This window comes from Microtus oregoni, unplaced genomic scaffold, assembly GCF_018167655.1.
Source record: "Microtus oregoni isolate MIOR12 unplaced genomic scaffold, Mior012 000062F_ref0000492, whole genome shotgun sequence".
NCBI classification, from domain to species: Eukaryota; Metazoa; Chordata; class Mammalia; order Rodentia; family Cricetidae; genus Microtus; species Microtus oregoni.
This window is the reverse complement of record NW_024543872.1, coordinates 4473410-4491615: the sequence shown is the minus strand read 5'-3', so window position 1 is coordinate 4491615 and position 18206 is coordinate 4473410. Positions and strand designations below refer to the sequence as shown.

General features: G+C 41.8%; 1 pseudogene; it reads right to left on the bottom strand.

The window, feature by feature from the left end:
* Positions 1–16494: 16494 nt before the first annotated feature.
* LOC121439760 lies at positions 16495–17145 on the bottom strand (annotated as a pseudogene).
* Between the last annotated feature and the right edge of the window lie 1061 nt (positions 17146–18206).

Below are 18206 nucleotides of genomic sequence, written 5' to 3'. Positions count from 1 at the left end.
TGTGTGACAGACCTGACCATGCTGTTGATTAGAGAAATGTGGAATACTTTAAGACTTTGGAGTAGAAAAGAGGCTGAAATATTTAAGCAGGGATTAATGGGCCATGCTGGTAGGAGCATGGAAAGTTGCTGGGCTGAAAGCAATGTAGATTGTGACAGTTAGGCTTAAGAGGTTTTAGAAGGGAAAAATATTGGTAAGTGGTCTAGAGATCATCTTTCTGATATTTGGGCAAAGAATGTAGCTGTTTTCTGCCCTTGTGCTCAAAATCTGCATAAGGTTAAATTGAGAAGTTTGGGATTAATGACCTTGGCAGAGGAGATTTCAAGACAGCCTACTAATTAACTCTGTCATGCAGTTATTAGTGGTCTTTTGCATGCAGATCTGTAATGAAAAGGAGAAAGCTGAACAAAGAGAAATACGGTATGCACATCTTGAAGAGGATAGGATCACCAGGAAGTATGTTTCGGTCAACAAGGCAATGAGAAAATAGAACTGCCCTACACTGACCCAATTATCTAAATCACAACCCAACAAAGCAGGAGTGGAACAGACACTTGAAACCACATAGAGGCCAGGAGCAGGTGCTTCCCTCAAGATCTCATCCAAAATCTAAGGACCAATGTGGTACCCAGGAAGACATTGGGTATAATAAGCAGGGGTCATAAGAAAAGACAACAAACAACTTAGAAAGGAACTTAAACAATTTTAAAAGAGAAGAAGTACTTAGAGAAAGAACTCAATGAATGCTTTAAAGCTAATAACAGCTGAGTGGAATGAAGGAGAAAACAAAGACTAGTGGAAAAGAGGGAAAAAACCCCTTGAAAACAACGAAAACCATAAGGCAAAGTTTAGATTTGAAGAAGAGGATGAGAAAAGACAACACCAAGAGAAGAGTTGAACATACCAACAACGTGACTGATGGTGAACACAAGATGCCTAGGATCTCACAGTGCACAGCATGTGTACAGTCTTTGAAGAATGCTGATCCTAAATCCTTCATCTTATCCAGGTCACAGTAAAGGATGTGACACTCTCTACATTGATTTCATAAATATGGTATAACATTAATAGAAAACCTAACAGTGGCAGTTTAAAAATGAAAACTACAAAATGACTACACTTAAAAAAGAGGCAGGCAGATCTCTGTGAGTCCAAGGCCAGCTTGGCCTACAGAACAAATTCCAGGACAGCCAGGGCTATGCAGAGAAATACTGTTTTGAGAAACCAAAATCAAAAACAAGAACAACAAAAACCCAAAACCCAAAACAAAACAAACAAAACAAAAAAGAGAAAGAAATCAGTTCAAATGGTTGTCCTTAAATATTTTCAAATTGCCTAGAATTGGCCGTCATCCTTAAGCTTGGTAAGATTGGCTTCATCACAGAATCCACAGATGAGTGTAAGTATCTATTAATTCATTCAGTCAACATAAAAGACAAAAGCCAGCATGGAAATTCCACACTGGAGGTGTCACAGATACAAATAAAGATGTTTAACATCTACCTCTGATTGAAATATTCTCCCAGAAAACTAGAAGGAATGGGAGATGCTTTCACCTCCAAAGCAACACAAGCTCAGAAACAACAGCTTAAAGCCTATGGAGCTATTCTTACTGAAATAAAAATATGACAAAATGCTTTACTACTATTAGTGAGTTTTTGAGGTCTTTCTAATGCAATGAATATGAAACATAAATAATAATATGAAATATGTAACATCAAGAGCAAGCAGAACAGTCATGACTTATAAGCAACATAGACTTGTTGTGGGGGAACTAGTGAAACAATCTTGAATGAATATATTCATTTATTTCAAAATGCCCTGTATTAGCCAAAGATGAACAGTTCCCATACATTCATATATTTGAATGTTTAGTCATCTGGGAGTGACACTATTTGAGAGGAATTAGGATGCCTGGTCTTGTTGGAGTAGGTATGGTCTTACTGAAGGAAGTGTATCACTAGGGGTGGGCTTTGGGGTTTTCAGATGCTCAAGTCAGGCCCAGTGCTTTCTCTTCCTGCTGCCTGCAGATCCAGGTATAGAACTCTTAGGTATGTCTCCAGCACCACGCCTCTCTTCTTGCCACCATGTTCTATGCTATGATGACAATGGGCTAAACCTCTAAAACTGTAAGTAAGCCCAAGTTAAATGTTTTCTTTTATAAGAGTGCCATGGTCATGGTGTCTCCTCACAACCACAGAACACTGACCAAGACATATATATGCTTAGACTTACTTAAAAATTTTATGAATATATTAGAACATACAAATTATATATATATATATGAGTAGAAACCCATGTAATATTTGACACATGCATATACTACAAATTATTAAAATTAGGTCAAACATATTTATTTACTTAAGCAAGGTTAAATATATTTGTTTCTTTAGATTTTAAAAATGAACTGATATGTTAAATAATACAACAAGAGGAAATATATTAATCTTTATACTATCAGAGTTCAGTAGAACATTCATTGTAGAAACAGTAGAACAATGAATGTTCTACTGAAAGTTGGGAAATATTTATGCTTAAAAGAGTGGGGACAATCACCTCAGGACAGTGGAGTTATCTAGTACTTATAGAGTTGGGTTGGAAACCCTGATCTGAGCCTATTTCTCCAATAAATTTAAAGAACTTCTCAGAGTTAAGAGAGTGATATTTGGAAATGGGCATTCTCTCTCAAATTATAGTACAAATGATTCCAAATGAAAAATTTCTACGGGGTACTTTGAGAGTGATAGATAGATGGGAACAGTTAAGTGTTTTTAAAAATGCCATAGAATCAATAGATTCTACAGAGCGATCACATTTCTGGAGCATTGTAGCTATCTAACTTGATCTTTACAAAATTCTGAATCTCAGTTTAGGCTCAGAAAGTGTGCTGGCTAGCTTTATGTCAACTTGACACAAGGTGAACCCGTCAGAGAGGAGGGGCTCAATTAGGAATATGCCTCCATAAGATGGGACTGTAGACAAGCCTGGAGGCAATTCTCCTAATTAGTGACTAATAAGGGAGGGCCCAGCCCATTGTGGTCCTCCCTGGGCCCGTCATCTTGGGTTCTACAAGAAAAGCTGAGTAAGCCACGATGACCAAGCCAGTAAGCAGCAGTCTTCCATGGCCTTTGCATTGGCTCCCGCTTCCAGGTTCCTGCCCTGCTTGAGTTGCTTTCCTGACTTCCTTTGATGATGAACATTAATGTGGAAGTGTAAGCCAAACAAACCCTTTCCTTCCCAACTTTCTTTTTGGTCATGGTGTTTTGTCACAGCATTAGAAACCCAAAGGCAGAAAGGGATCCTTTACAGAAGTTGCCCAATGGGTGGTTCTGGAGCTTCAATACGGGTTAAAGAGCTTAACGCAGGGATGAAGACTTCTAAATAACTGTGCTGTACACTGCAAGGTCAATTGTATTTGGATTTCCTACATCCAGAATCATGTCTGAAGAGATGGTTCAGCAGTTGGTAGTGTGTACTGCTTGCAGAAAACCCAAGTTTGGTTTCCACTATCCATGTCCGGTGGCTTTCAACCACCAGTAACTTTTTCAGCCTAAGAGGAATCAACACCCTCTTCTGATCTTCATTGGCACCTGTACACACACACGGAAAGAGAGAGAGAAAGAGAGAGAGAGAGAGAGAGAGAGAGAGAGAGAGAGAATAAGAATAGAGCCTACAGAAAGAAACGTTTGCATAAAATAGTGTTATATTCTACTTAAGGTCTATTCTAACAAGGAGTCTCAGGATTTTTATTTGTTATTGTTATCTTTTAGTTTACAGTTAATATTTATTTATTTTATTTTCATGTGTATGTGTGTTTTGCCTTCATGTATGTGTCTGTGCCCCACATGCATGCCTGTACCCATGGGCGTCAGAAAGGCACAGTGTCCCCTGGAACTATATTTAGAGGTGGATTGGAGTCTCCATGTGTGTGCATGGAGCTAAACTCAGGTCCTCTACAAGAGCAACAAGTGCTCCTGAGCCGTGAGCCGTTTCTCCAGCCCCTGTCTTTGTTGTGAGTCAGAGTCTCACATAGCCCCATTAGTTATGTGGCTGTGAATGACCCTGAGTTCCAAATTCTTCTGCCTGCCCCTCCAGAGAACTGGGATTATAGGTGTGTCCTTATTTCTTTGCCTAGTCTGAAACAGCACACCCATGGGAGGCTGCATAACCATGCACGGTTAAGACGAAAAAGTCACGCTCTGAAGCATAAAGAGCTCTCTTTGCCCAAATCAGTCCTTTAGGTTTTGTATTCAGCCCTACATGTTACATCCATAACAGGATAGCCTGAGTATAGAAAACAGAAAAAGGCATAATATATTTTGTGTAAATATTTATGTCTGAAACATTGTGTAGAAAATGTGGAATATTAATATTCTAAAATATTAACTGTGGCCAATGCAGAATTATGTTTTTATTGTTCATATCTTCTGCAGTCAATTCTCTTCAAACCAGAAGCATTTTTAAAAAAGAATAGTTCCTTTTAAGTTGAGTAATATAGTGAGTTTAATTCATTTCCCCAGTTTGAGTTTATAATGAAAAATCAGGCATATATACATACATATATATATATTTGGCATATTTGGGTGATTTTATTTGTGAAATCTGCCAAATCCAATTACCTTGCTTTTTAACCATTATGCGATTGGAAGGTGAAAACAAGAATTGTCATATGGGAACCAAAGGAAATTCTACCCTGCATTTACTTTAGAAATGGGACTTGTCACCTTGGGAGGCTGTTTTAAGGAACCTTGGTTTTCCTCGCAAAGACAAAACCAAGGTGCTCCTTGGCTGGGGTTCCCGGGTTCGGCAGGACAGCTGGACTCTGGGGCACCCCGTTGCACACAGGCGCGTTCTGTGATTGTGCGAGGTCCCTGCAAGTGCCCAGTGCCGCGTGCTCTCCCGGCGCAGCTCTCCATGTTAACACGGTTTTTAGCAAGACCTTAAATGCTGACTTCCGCACAGCCGCTCTTGAGCTCGCTCCTGCCTCTCCTGTTTCCTTTTTGTTTGCTGCTATAAAACTGAACAAATGGGACCCAGGGACTTTGGCAGGGCTCCAAACCTGAGTGAAACGCATCCCAAATTGGCCCCTTGCCCAAAAGTATAATTTTCAGCTGTGAGCTGCCCTTAATTTTGAAAATGATCCTGTAGCTTCAGGTTTTCAGCGGCAGAGCGGCATTGTGTCTGTTCTCCAGGCACCCGGCTCTTGAAAAAACGAAAACAAACACCATCTCTTGCTTTGTCTTCGCATCAGCTCAGATTCTTTTGACTAGAGGATTCTGGAACTAAAGACGTTCAAATGTACAGCCCACTTGCTGGCCCAAATACCTAATCCTGTCAGCTTGCAATTGGAGCCCGCCAGGATTCCCAGCTTGATTCCCCGGGTGTCTTAAAACTAGATTTCTCTGCTTTTATTAACAGCGACAGTCTTACTATCAGTTTCAAATATGTTGGGACGACTAACAAATTGTTCTGCAATCAAGGTTAGCAACTGACAACACATCATTAATAAACAGGTCTACGGTATAAAAGCACCAATAGCGTACACATCATGGCATTTTATCAGGCTGTGTAGGGCAGGAACTGCCCAGCACCAGCTCAGTATATCCTTCTATTGTTCAGCGAAGAATCTTGGTTTCTTGAAGTTCAAGGCAAATGCTTGTGGCTCTAAGACTCTCCTTTCCGCAGATGATGTCTGTAAGAACTTGAGGAAGTTTACACCTGTCATTTTGCCATTCATATTTATTAGAAGAAAGAGGTGCTAGTTTTCTCTTCTATCATGTTAACATCTCCTCTGGTATTCTGACTGAAAAATGTTTTGATGAAATTCCACTGGCCAATGATACAGCATCTTTTATTCTCCAAGTTGAAAGGCAAATGCACGGAAGTGGAATTACTAACGGTTTTGAATTAGTCAATCAGATACATACAACAGAGTGTTTGGAAGCAGCCACCTCTGACTTCCCATTCTCTGACTGCGGAGGCTAACCCGTGCAGAAGCAGCTCATAACCATTGGCAAGTGTCATGTCTCACGGTCTCTGAACCTGTGTCCTTATCTAACAATATGGAAAACTAGTCTCCTTTTGCACGGTGCTTGTGGCATGCTTTGCTTTAAGATTATAAAACTAATAGGAGCTTGCTCTAGAAAATAGGAGCATTTAATTTGTTTTTCAACCCCTTTCCTTTCATTAATTTTGGGGAAAAATATTCACATTCGATTAAACAACAACAGCAGCACTTTCTCAGCTCCGGGGGCTGGGAAACCATCTCTGACTGTTGGCTGTCTGCAGTGTTTTGGAACTGCAGAGAGTGCAGGGCAAACACTTCCGTCTCCAATTCAGTATTTCAGGTGTTATAGATGGCCCTTTGTTCCGTGTTCCCGCCTTCCTTGCCTTTTTTGGATTACTGATTTCCTAGAGCTACATTTAAACTCGTTTATTGGCTCATTTGTTATGATACATTGGTACTTTGTTTTAGTGTTTGTTGTCTGAGTCACAGCCTACCTTGGAATTCCATCTTAGCACCTTGTGCAGAGTGTACGGACTTGGCAGTAGCGCATGTCTTTCTCTCTTGCCCTGTGTACTATCTTTGCTGCATATTTTCCCTCTATGTATGTTATAAATACTTACATGTATTGGTTTTGTTTTAGAAAAAATCAGTTCTGCTTTAAAGATAAAAAGCTGAGGTGTTGAATAATACAGAATTTCTATTTCAGCTTATTTTGAAAGATAAAATAGTATCCATTCCCTATATTCTTTTATATTTGGACTACACATTTACCATCTCCATTGGCCTTTATTCCTAAAGACAGTGTCAGATCTCCAACAGGCAATTTTAAAAATTATTTTACATCTGCCTAAAAGGCTGTTTAAGTTCACTGCAAAGCTGGCTCTGGAACAAAAGTTGTCTCTCCCGAGCCCTTCAGAGCCAAGCGTATCTGTCTCCAACTGTTCTCTGAGACCTCTTGTCTGGGGTTGGGCTGACCTTCTGACTGGCAAGAGAACAGCAAAGCAGCCGAGGAGGACAAACACCATGTCCTTGACAGCTGGACGGTAATCCACTCCCAACAGATGCTACCATTGTTATTTCATGATAGCAAAGTATCTTCAGTGGAAAAGAAAACGGAGAAGCTCAGTCATGGGAAGCTCAGTCATGAGGAGCTCAGTCATGAGGAGCAAGATTAGTCTTGAACTCCAGCTGGTTGCCTCAGCAGGGCTTCCCCAGTCAATTTCCAGGGGATGTTTTGAGCTCCCATTTGTTGGTGATTTGCTTTCTGTCTGTCTGTCTATCTCTATCTTATCTATCTATCTATCCATCCATCCACCCATCAACTAGAGTGCACACTGACAGAGTTACTTCTATTACAGGGTGTTGGCAGTTGTCCCTACTCACTGATTCCCTGCTCATTTATTTTATTCATTTTCTCTGTGTTTCATTTTCGGTGATTTATTTTTTTCTGTATCTTCACGATCATTATTCTTTTCTTTTTACATTAGCTAAATGCTGTTGATGTCATCCAATGTAGTTGCCCTCATAGACACTGTAGTTTTCATGTCTAGACGTTCTGTGTGGGTCTTAGTGTCTTTCATGCTTCTACTTAAAATGTTTCATATTTCTTCTGCATATGGAATATGATTGTAGCAGTTTCTATTCCAGTCACCAGTGTCATTTTGGAATCTGTTTTCACTGGTTAATTGCACTTTATTATAGACCCTATCTTCTTGCTTCTTTGGATGACCACTGCTTTTTTATTTTTTTTAACTAGCTGTCAGATTATGTGATCTCTATTTCAGAAATCTCTAAGTTACTTTGCTCACTGCTAAGACACAATACCTGAGAAGAAGCTAAAAGAGGAAGGGCTTCCCTTGGCTTTGTGGTTTGAGGACACAGCCCATCGTGGCAGAGAAAGCATGGCGGTGCAAGCGTGAAGCATCTGCCTCACTATGTCTGCAGTCAGGACACAAGGAGATATTAATGCTGGTGTCTTCATTTTTCCTTTCTGTTTGGTCCAGGGCTCTAGTCTACGCAATGGTTCCCTACCCCAGTCAGCCACCAGTTAACTCTAGCTGAAAGCTCTCTGACAGACATGCCCACCATTTTTTTTTTTATAACCCTAGGTTTTGCCAAGCTGGAAACATTAACCTCGTGGTGGACGTCAGGTTCCTTTAGCTTTGTGCTGACGTGCAGTTAAATAACTCTGAAACTGCTTGGGTTTTACCTGACCAGGTAGGGCTGGAGTAGCTTTTAGACCACAGTTCTTTGCCTTGCACCACCGAGGCAGTGGTCTTCTGTTTCTCCATGCAATGCTTCACCAGTTACATGGTTTTTCCTTCTGGCTGGTGTTGGAGGCAAATTATTTAAATCCTCATATTTTGTATGAGACTCCTCATATATAAGCACATCATCCACACCACTCCAGCTCCTTCCTTCCCATATCCAACCTCTCTTGTGTCCCTCTGTGTGTGGGGGAGGGCACGCTTTTAAACCGAGCTCCTCTCATTGGCTAAGCCTGGGGCTCTGTACACTTTGTTTTTATTTTGCGAGCATCTGTGGAGTCTGAAGTATTATGAATTTATTTTGTTGATGTGTTGAGGATCAGAGAATATATAGGATTTCCTCTACATCACTCAGCCAGGAAATAGCAGAACACAGACCCAAATTCCTTTGTTAAGTTCTCTAGTGTGAGGAGGTCCAACATTGTGATTTCAAGCCATGATACTATAGTCTGTAAATGTACTGGGCTGTATTCATAGCTTTCCTGGGATGCATGAGGCCCTGGGACACAGGCTGGCCATGCCTGCTGAGACAGTCCTGTCCACAATCATGGGCAGTTTCTTCACACATGTGTGTTGATTAACATACAGTTTATTTCCAGCTCCCAACAACAGTCTTTGACAAATGCAGACTCTCACCCCTCACAACCTGTCTTACTGAATCCTGGCCTGGCTTGGCAATTCTCTGGGAAGTCAGCTGAGATGACTGCGTGTCTCACTCCATTTGTCCTCTTCTGTCTGCTGTCCAGTGTCTAGAAGCACTGCTTAGGACATCTTGACAACTTACTTTGTTGTTGTTGCTTTTGTGTGTGTGTGTGTGTGTTTTCAACGTAGGTAATAAAATCTGGTTTCTTTTCTTCCAACTGGATGCAAATGGAAATACTGTTAGAGTAGGTTACTAGGAATTATATATAACCTTCAGAGAATATTCATCTGATGTTATAAGCTTGTAAATAGAGAGCCCAAAAATTAAATCACAAAATACATTCTTTTCCACTTTATTTTGATTAAAAAAATAGTCCATCAGGGCCTACTAATGATTAACAACAAATTAATTTTAACACCAAAATAGACTTAGAAACGAAACTCTATTCCGAATCTGTTCTTTCCATTTAATATTCATTTAATATACTCAGTTCACCCACTATAAGACAAGAAAAGTGAATTTCACCTACCTTTTGCTTTGGTACTTAGTTGACATACAGAAGAGGAAAGATGAGCAAGCCTCAGCATGCTCTTAACACTCCTAAGATGGACGCAGGATGAAGATCTGTATGCATATATACAGGGAATGCCACCAAAGTCTAATTCAGGGAACCCTAAATTTGAGTGGCTACTACTGGGTAAAATATACATTAGTGGAAGATGGAAATATGTTAATTGACAGAAATAGAAGATGGTAAACAATGATTTTTTTTTTCTGAAGCTTTGGAGAAGAACACCTTAGCTGAGAAGAACTACTGGATACGTACATCTTTCAAACTATGCTTCTGGCTCAGAGTCGTGAGCAGATTCCTGCCAGTCAGGATTGCAGGAGAAGCCAACATCATGGCTCCAGCATCCCGACTCATGACCACCATAATAGAACAGACAAGGATGGCATACCCATGCCTTAGTCACTAGTGATGGAGAAACACACCTTACTTTCTCCACCTTAGGAAAAGTTTGAGGAAAGGCTGGTGAAACGTGCTTTGAGATGGGGAAGGGAAAGAGCACGAGGATGGTTTTCCTGGGCAGGGAAGCCAGGCACTCCTTGATTTGGCAGTGTTTCTTTTCTCTCGGTGACTGTTCTGTGGAAAATGTTTTCATGACTGGCGTCAGATCGCCTCCTTAGGCTTTGGGGTGGCCACTAGGGGTTAAGATGGACCAGTGGCTGTGGTTCCCCTCACATGCTCCATGTAGGGATTGAAGGTGCAGAGTCAAGAGCAGCTTGCCATGCTGAGGATTGACTTGCTCGGATTGCCACCAAGAAGGGCTAAACCACCCAGAGGGGCTGAGAGAGCACGGAAGAGGCTGAGAAATCTTTAAACAGAGTATAATTACAAAAACTTGCAGAATAGTGATACTGTGATTCGTACAGGATTGATTTTTGTACAGAGGCTAAACATTTTGCTGTTTTAATACAATAGATTCCATTGACATTCTTCTTACAGTAACAAAGCAGATACTGTATACAAAGGAGCTAAGCACATGGCTGTTAGAAAAAGAAAACAGACCAAATAAGCAACTGGGGTATTGCCCTTAAACTGAGTATTTGTTAAATATGCATGCATATATTTAAACTCACTAAAGAAAGGACAATCATTGTACATTTTAATTAAGTTGGAAGTGTTTATTTTATAAATAAAGCATTCAGAAACTATTTTTCCACATATGGTAATTCAATCTACATGGTAAAATTCCATATTATTTTCATGTTTTAAGTTCTGATAAGTCTTAATATAAAGACTAGTCATCATTATGAGAATAAATATTTTCACATTATCAATGAGTTGCTGAAAATTAAATAGTATTTTCTTTTAAAAATCTAGTTTATTAGGCCAGGAGGTGGTGGCGCACAGATTTAATCCTAATTTTGGCAGTCAGGAGGCAGAGGTAGGCGGATCTCTGTGAGTTTGAGGCCAGCCTGGTCTAAAAGAGATATCTTCCAGGACAGGCTCCAAAGCTACAGAGAAACTCTGTCTCGAAAAACAAAACAAAACAAAACAACCCCCCCCAAAAAACCCAAATCTAGTTTATTAAAATTTTAAATATTTATGTAGCACACAGAATTCAATGTGACTCATTGATAAGTATGCTTACCTTTGTAATGAAGCACCAAATTTAGCATGCACAGGCTTTTAATTGTTCAAACTGTATCACTGTTATGGGATCTTATTCCGCCAATAGCTTTGGGGTGCCAGTCTTAGGGCATGGTTTCTTGTCTGTGCAGGTGACTGCTTAAAATGAGAGGGAGAGGGAGAGAGAGAGGGAGAGGGGGAGGGAGAGGGGGAGGGGGAGGGAGAGAGGGAGGGAGAGGGGGAGGGAGAGGGGGAGGGGGAGGGAGAGGGGGAGGGAGAGAGAGAGAGAGAGAGAGAGAGAGAGAGAGAGAGAGATCACATGCTATCTTGAGTGGTGAAGACAAGGTCAGGTGGCTTGAAGCAGTGTGTTCCCAGTTCCCAGCTCCCTTGGGCAGACAGAATGACTCTGCAACTGGCTATTCCTTGTCCTGTATCCATGAATCTGCTTCCCCACTGTACCCCTTAATAAATCTACACACGCACACACACACACACACACACACACACACACACACACACACCTTTGTGGTTCATGTTACATGCCACTGCTGCATCTTCACCTGCTACCGTTGTCACCTACACGCTGGTGTTGATCCGGTTCAGTGATAGGGTCTGGAACCTTGTGACTTGCTGTAGTAGCTGCTACCATGACGACCTGATCCTGCATAGCACGAGGAGGCAATGCACTATGTGCAGGTATTGGGATATGCTGGCTGTTAATTTGACATCCAATCTTCTGGACAGTGATGGATGCCATTGAGCCGGTGTAGCTGTCATTGGTAAAGACCTGGCACCCTGGTGAGCAGCACGGTGGGGGGTCTGACTGACTTTGATAAGACAGAACCTGCTGCCAAGCATGATGAGACACAGGCAAAGATCTAGAGGCATTCCTACAACTTCCCATCACATTGATGGAGTTTGTTCGTGTGGTCTTCAGCAACATCAGTAAGGATCGAAGGTATGCAGACCTCACTGAGGATCTGCTACTGTTCTGTGAGAACCTGAAGGACAACACTGTCAGAGCACTGTCTTTCTGGAGTGAAGAAACTGACCACAGGATCAAGGAGCTGAAATGAGTCTTGCAACTCATGGTAACGGCCTTACAGGCATCGTCAAGCACCTACATCAGTGGTTCTCAAACTTCCTATTGCTTCGACACTTTAATTCAGTTCTTCACATTGTGGTGATGTCCCAACCATAAAATTATGTTCATTGTTACTTCATAACTGTTATCTTGTTACTCTCATGAATCATACTGTAAATAATTGTGGAGATAGAGGTTTGCCAAAGGGGTCATGACCCACAGGTTGAGAACCACTGATCTAGATGGTCTCTCAGAAGTGGCCATAATGGAGTTGAACTTGCCAACCAGCATTTCTATTGTCTATGAACTGACCAAGTACTTGAACGTCTTCAATCCTAGACAGTTCTTTGGAGATAAAGAGCTCATACACAAAGCCATGGGCATTGTGACTGTTTAGGGCAAAGTCAAGAACTAAAGGAGAACAGATAGACTCCTATCCCAAGAACACCTCCTCTGCCGGTTCATGCTGCCTGCATCCTTCCCAACACTTGTTACATTGACTATATTTTTAGGTTCTTTAGTTTCAGCTACAGATGGGGTTTGGTTGCACCTGTTTTTTAATCCCTTGTACCCACTCCCTTCATAGAACATAGAAGAGCATTTCTGAGGTGCAGGGTCTTAGCCCAAGCCCAAGAAAGGCTCCTCTAATCTCAGAGAATTGCAGGTTTTCTTTGTGCCTTTTTTTTTTTAAACTGAGAGCATGTTTGGAAGATTCCGTGGAGACATCATGTTGTAATATGGCCAAAGAGGAGGAGCTGGAGCCCAATTTTGTCCCTGGTGCCCATCCTGTGCTCTTCTGCACTTGAGTGACTGGGGCTGTGGTCATTCCAGAAGAGAAAAAAGGCAACCTTTGTGGCAATTTGAAAAATATTGTTTCTTCCCTGGCCATAGAGGAGAGGAGTCTCAGAAGGCTGGGATCAATTCTGAACTAAGTTTATATTTTAGATTTACTAGTATAAATTATATAATGCATCAGTGCACAAAAACCCCTCTGAGGGTTCTAATGGTGGCTGAAATTGCACCACACTTGGACACCAGAAAATAAACTGTTCCTCACACTAAACAGGATACATTTACCTCCTGCTGTGTATCTTATGATCCCTCTGCTTTATTTTACAGTGGCAAAATGCCCCTTGATCATGTTCACGTGGGTCTTACATTGTCTCTTGAGTCATATTCCAGTTGCTTGACCCTACTGTGGATTCAATGTTCATTTTGAGCCTAACTGTACTAATGCTTATGTCCAGATTAAGTATAATAACAGCTGTGTTCAATATTAAAACAAAACAGAAAGCCAGCTGCTCAGAAGGGTTACTATTCTGTGTTATTTTGCCCAAATGTAATTAGAACCAGTCGGCTCAGAGACACAAGCAGCACCTACAAAGGATATCATGTAAACGCTTGGCTTTGGTGAAAGAGGTTATCAGCTCTGTTGGTTTGCAGTGTGATTCTACTAAGTGCTGAGTGGTTTAAACTTATACCTTCAGATCGTATTGTAGGAAGACCATCAATCTGAAGGAGATTAAGATAAATTCGCACCCCAAGACACTCGAGCTGCATGTCCAGATCTTTTTGACACTAGCCTCCCATCACAATCTAGCAAGAATGTGCCTTAGCTGGTGAGGCCCACACTCCCTTAGAGTCTTGGGCATCTCTAAAGCAATCTCTTCTTAAAGATAACCTGAGGTTGTTCTCTGAGACAGCAAGAGAATGACAGTAACCCTAACTTAGTCAGTATGTTCTCGGAACATGCTGTCTAGCTGTCTCTACATATGCCATAAACAAGAAGTCACAAGAACTCACGATTTCAGACGAACACTGGATTTGTACCACAAAGGACATGGAAGGGTTGTGCTCAAGTGTTGAGAAGACAGCTTATCCCAAACTAAGAGTGGTAGCTCTGACACTAAGAGGCTGAGTAAGGCATTTTCTGATAGATCAAAAACAAGGAGTCTCCCATTGTCACCCATTGTCGAAACACTGGTAAGTTTCAAGCGAATGGTGCACAGTGAGAAAAACAAAACTAGCAGTCTAAGTGTTGGAACGGGAGAGGACCTCTGACTGGCTGCTGGTGACAATTGCCGCTGTGTACCTATAAAACACAAGAGGGTCTGCTTCAAAGTTATTAATAAAGCTAGCAGAATTTATTAAATTGCTCGAGTACCACAAGGCACTTCTGAATCAATAGTTTTACCATCTGCTAACAGTAACTACTAAAAATTGAAATGAAAAACAAATAACAGCTCCTTCACAATGGCTCAGAAACCATAAACTATTGGGAATGGATCTAATAAGAAAAATAAAATATTCATAAAAAGAAATACCGTGGAACCATATCATATGCTCAGTTGCCATGTAAAATGTAACTTTAATTCAATGCTGCACAGGTTCTGAATACACACACGCACACACGCACACATGCACACACAATGTATTCATGTGGTGGAGTTCTCACATCCAAACTAACTCCTTATTGGGTACTCAGTGCAGGAAGCATCCACCCGTTTAATTCCTACAGGAAAAAGTGGCTTCCCAGTTTCTTGTTCAGATATTACATCTGTATGCTATCTTTCAGGGTCATTTTGATTTTTCCAGGATAATTTTACTTATAAGCAATTGTGACTCCAAATGCTGGTTTTGGAAACTAAACCTTGGGGAAAGTTCACGGTGGTGTGTAATTCTTCTGAAGGACTCAAGGTGGGGTAGAGTGATGGAGCCTGATGTTATTGATGATTGAGATATTTTATATGAGAATCAAATGAGTGGTAGACAGGAAAGAAACAGAGAACCATCAAATTCTGCTACCTTCCCCTTCCCTGCTTTCATTACGGGAGGCATCCTAAGGCAGGATGCTCAGGCTTGCCAGACAGCTGCCTCTCCTTTATTGCTTTTCTCCCGGGCTAATTGAGTTACAGAATCTCCATTATTAAGACAGCATGCCTGCCTTCAGACCTCAGAACCGCCGTAGCTCTCTGGAAACCAGACTTTAGGTGGTAAAGGTGGAACGTGCCAGCTTCCTCTGATGGCTACATATAGACTGTTAGAGGCCACGCTTAGACTCCAGCGCTAGGATTGTTTTGACATGTGAATGAGGCGAACAATTGTGTGAGGTGAGAAACAGGATATTACTAGGATAGGCAGCCATGAAGAAACTCTCTAAGCAAAATGTGAAGGTGAGGGCTCTCTTGAGATGACACTTCCCCAAGCTTATGCCTTCTGTGCTGTTTTTGCATGCTGTGTGGGAAGAGATGGTTGCTGGACACCTTGGGTCTACTTCACTATCTTGAGACTAATGAAAACCTTCAAATTATATCAGGTAACAGGGTGCCACACATACGCCCTGGGGCCGACTACCACAATAGGGGAGAAGACCTCTTGGCCAGCAGGATAGTAAACAACAAAGGCAGATGACAGGGTCCATTCCCAGATGAGGATAGACCCACAATGCCATCGCATTCACAGTGCCCACTGTCCTTTCTGTTTGCTTGGCTTTGACTGGACAAGCTGACTCTAACTATGGCAGTTTCCAAAAAGAATCGTTTAAGAAGAAGTCACGGAGGTCATTTGATCTGTCAGCTATAATCTGATGCTGACGTTGCTATAATGACACTTCTCAGAGATGTAGAAATAGAAGAGAAAGCATGAAAAACTGCGATGAGACTCTCACTGGCATCAGTCAGCAACGAAGAACTTATCACATGGCAGGAGCGTCACCGCTGCCAGTTAAACACTGTGCGGCACAGCCACCATCTCCATGGGGCCTGCGGTCTGTAGGGAAAGCTACAGGCTCACCGTTTCCAAAGCCCAGAACACGTTTAGCTTGTGAGGACATCAGCATGGTTCATCGCATTGAGGGGTCCAAGAGAATCCTCCCCGAGGTGCTGCCTTAAGAGGAACTAGCTAGGTCAGCTGGGTGAAGGTGGCCATGCGGGAGGCCAGGGTCCTGAAAAGGGCATCACCCCACCTGGGCAGCATTAGGCTGTACAGAAGCTCAACCATTAATTTATTTCTTGGAGGTTGTCCAGGGCCTTTCGAGACCAAGAGAACTACTTTTATTTTAACAGAGAGAAACTAACTGATACCCTTAAGTTTCCTCATCTTTCGTCTATGTTCGTTTGTGGATTGCTTTGCATCTCTTTATCTCCTTGATGGAGAAGAAGGCTTTAAAAGAAATAATGAAAAATATAAAAGTACTAAAATCTGTTTTGCCATTGGAAATATTCTGCTTGTTTGATCTTTTGGTTTTTTTTTCCTATACTTGTATTTCTCAACTTTCCTTTTTCTTTTTTTTTTTTTCTGTCTTACAAACTTTATTAGTGCTGGGGAAAGAAGGACAGGCAGCTCCGGTCTCTCCCTACATTACTGCTTGCCATTGCCATTGATGGGATGGTTCAAATGGTCAGGGGAGGACAGGAAGGCCTTGATCTTGGGCCGGGCACTGAGGCGTGCCACAAAGGCACTGAGCAGGGGGAAGTTGTCCAGGCAGCCAGGGGCCAGGACCTGGTGGATCAGCAGCAGATCTAGCAAGTTGTAATCGGCGAAGGAGATCTGGTCACCCACGATGAAGGCTTTGCCTCCTTGGTTCTGGGACAGCAGGGTCTCGAAAGATTTCAGGTGTCCAGGCAGGGCCTTCACATAGTTATCCTTCCCTTCCTCATATTTGGTGTAGATAAGGGTGATGTATTTCAGGCGAAGGTCTTCCACCCCGTCATTCACCATATCCACCAGGCAGCCTCCTTCTGATCTTTTCCATAAAGCCCAAGGGATCGGCCCAAGTGCCTCAAGATGGCATTAGATTGGTACAGGGTAAGGTCTCCATCCTGAAACTTGGGGAGCTGCCCATACAGACAGGTGGACTTGAGCATGCCTTTCATCCAAGTATCTATGGACACCACCTCCTCCTTCCAGCTCTGGTCCTGGTCAGCCAGTAGTATGCGCATGGCCTCACAGCGCCCTCGAACTGGGAAGTAGACAATGGTGTGCGGCGGCATGGCTGCTGCGTAGACGGAGGCACAAATTCCAAGCTGCGTAGACGGTAACGGATCTTGGGTGTGGAAGCCCTTTTGTTGGTTTTCATATCTGTGCTTTGCCCATCAGAGCTCACACAGCTTATATATCAATAAAAATGTGTGCGCTGTTACTATTTTGTTAGATATTTTCATTATTTTTCAAAAGATCGGTCAAGTTAAAATTAATCAAAATTAATGCAAAAATTCATAGTAAACTATATATCAAAATGTGAAGTCAACGTAAGAATATAGTTCTGTTTTGCTCACCCTGCCTTAGTTGATTCTAATCAACTTTGAAATTCAGCAGTAACCTATAGTAGCAGGGCTACTTGGCTAGAGTAGTTTTATGGCAAACATATTATAATTTAACTTTGCTTTTGAACAATCAGAATATAGAAATGCTTTTTGAAACACTATTAAATATATCTTCAAAAATTAAAAAATAAATATTTAAAGATGACTCAGTATGTAAGAGTGCTTGCTCTGTGCTCATGTGGACCTCTTCTGCTCCACATACACACACACTAACATACATACACCACACACACACACACACAACATTCATCTACATATCCACACAAATAACAAGAACAGTGGTTTTGTAATGTGTGCACTTACCTTTATTTGATGTCTACTTACACTCTTTCCAGTGATTTGTAGAATATGGACTTGTAGTTTCAGTGTTGCCGTGGTTTGAACCCATTCCCTGGAGTTTATGTGTGGGAACATGATCTTCAAGGAAGCATTGTTGGCAGGTGTATTCTGATGCAAGGTGTCTGCTCTCATAGGACGTAATTTTCTTGTGGGTCAGCTGTCTTGGCCTTTGACTCCTTGTTCTTTCTTCCTACACACACCTACTTGCTCTTCCAATTTCTGTGAACTGAAGGCCACACGATCTCTTTATCAGAAACTGACCAGATGTAACAGTTCTGAAATTTGAAGCTTTTGAGACTCTGGAGACGGAGAGATCACTTTCTCTGTAGAGACCCACCCTCAGGAATTCTGGTACAGCAACATAAACGAACTGAACTTACCACTGTCTTGCTGTTTTCCAGATTATTG